We start from the raw sequence: 1,381 nt of genomic DNA on the forward strand, positions 1-1,381 counted from the left end.
TAGTCCGACCCCCTGCCATGGCAGGAAAGAGTACTGGGGTCAAACGACCCCAGCAAGGTGTTCATCTAACCTCTTCTTAAAAACCCCCAGGGTAGGAGCCTGCACCACCTCCCTTGGAAGTTGGTTCCAGACCCTAGCCGCCCTGACCATCTTCAGAAGTAAAATAAAAGGCTGTTAAAAAGAAAAGGGTGATCAATTGTTCCCTGGGTCCACAGGGGACAGGGCAAGTCGTAATAGTTTTAAACTCTAAGAAATGACATGTCAGATACCAGGAGGCACTTTCTGACTACGAGGATTATTGAAACACCGACATGGACTACGCAGAGAGGATGTGGAACGTCTGCTTCTAAGTTTTTAAGTGGAGGCTGAACAACTGTTTGCCTGGGATGGCTTAGAAAAAGGGTGACCCTGCCTTGAGCAGGTGATAGGACTAGTGTGGCAGTGACTTAGTCATGTCTCTTGACAACACATTGTGTCTGCTTGAAAGAGTGCTTGCTGAGGCATCCTGTGCCAGCTAAACCGGCTTTCTGAAGGTTAAACCTGGTTTTCTGCTGCTTATCTATGTATTGCAACACGGTCACAGCTAGAAGAGAGAATGTAAAAGGAAGCCGTTGTGATTAAGCAGTTCCTGTATTTTGTTAATGCATTTTGCCATAGCTTAAAGCCAGCTTCCTTAGCGACGGCACAGCTAAAATTAATCATAAAAGGAAAATGCAAAGGCTTGTATTGCTGTTGGTCAGTCATAAGGAAAGTTTGTAGTATAGAACTATAATTGGCTGCAAGCCAACAGGTAGCTCAAAAAAATTATAAATTTGCTGGCGGAAGTCGGATGAAGGAAAGCGGTGTGGTAAAGGAAGCTATCATTGTGAAAGACAAACTGCAGACCTGAATTCAGCAGGGCAGTGGGTCCTGAGAAGCCCAAAGACTGAATATCAGGGTGCTTTCCCAGTACTCCTTTGGACAGCATAGATTGGGGACGCCTGACTTCGCTGGATTTCAAGAGGCTTGTCATATACCAGGCATAAAAAGGGACTGCCGATAAGTTGCCGACTTGGAGATTTACTCTCTGTCTTTGTTGCGTTATTAAGCTTTGCGTAATTACGTGTTTGTTAGATCAGTAAACCTTTCTCACCTTTTTACCCCGACCACTCTCTCAATCCTGAACAAACCCACTGCAGGCAGCTGGAACAGACCAGAACATCTCTCACTGTTGCTGCTGGGCCTTTTTTTTTTTCCTTCCAGACCCACCTCTAAAGGAAAAGTGTCCTCAGTCAGAAGAAGCAGTCAGTGGTCCTGCAAGAGTCTCACCTGCACAACGAGCACTGTTAGACTTCTGCCAATGGGCTCGCCTTCTCTCCTCCTCACTTTGCGGCAGGCAGGG

The sequence above is a fragment of the Gavialis gangeticus genome, unplaced genomic scaffold (genome assembly GCF_001723915.1).
Source record: "Gavialis gangeticus isolate Ggan-Ray unplaced genomic scaffold, GavGan_comp1, whole genome shotgun sequence".
In the NCBI taxonomy this organism is placed as follows: Eukaryota; Metazoa; Chordata; order Crocodylia; family Gavialidae; genus Gavialis; species Gavialis gangeticus.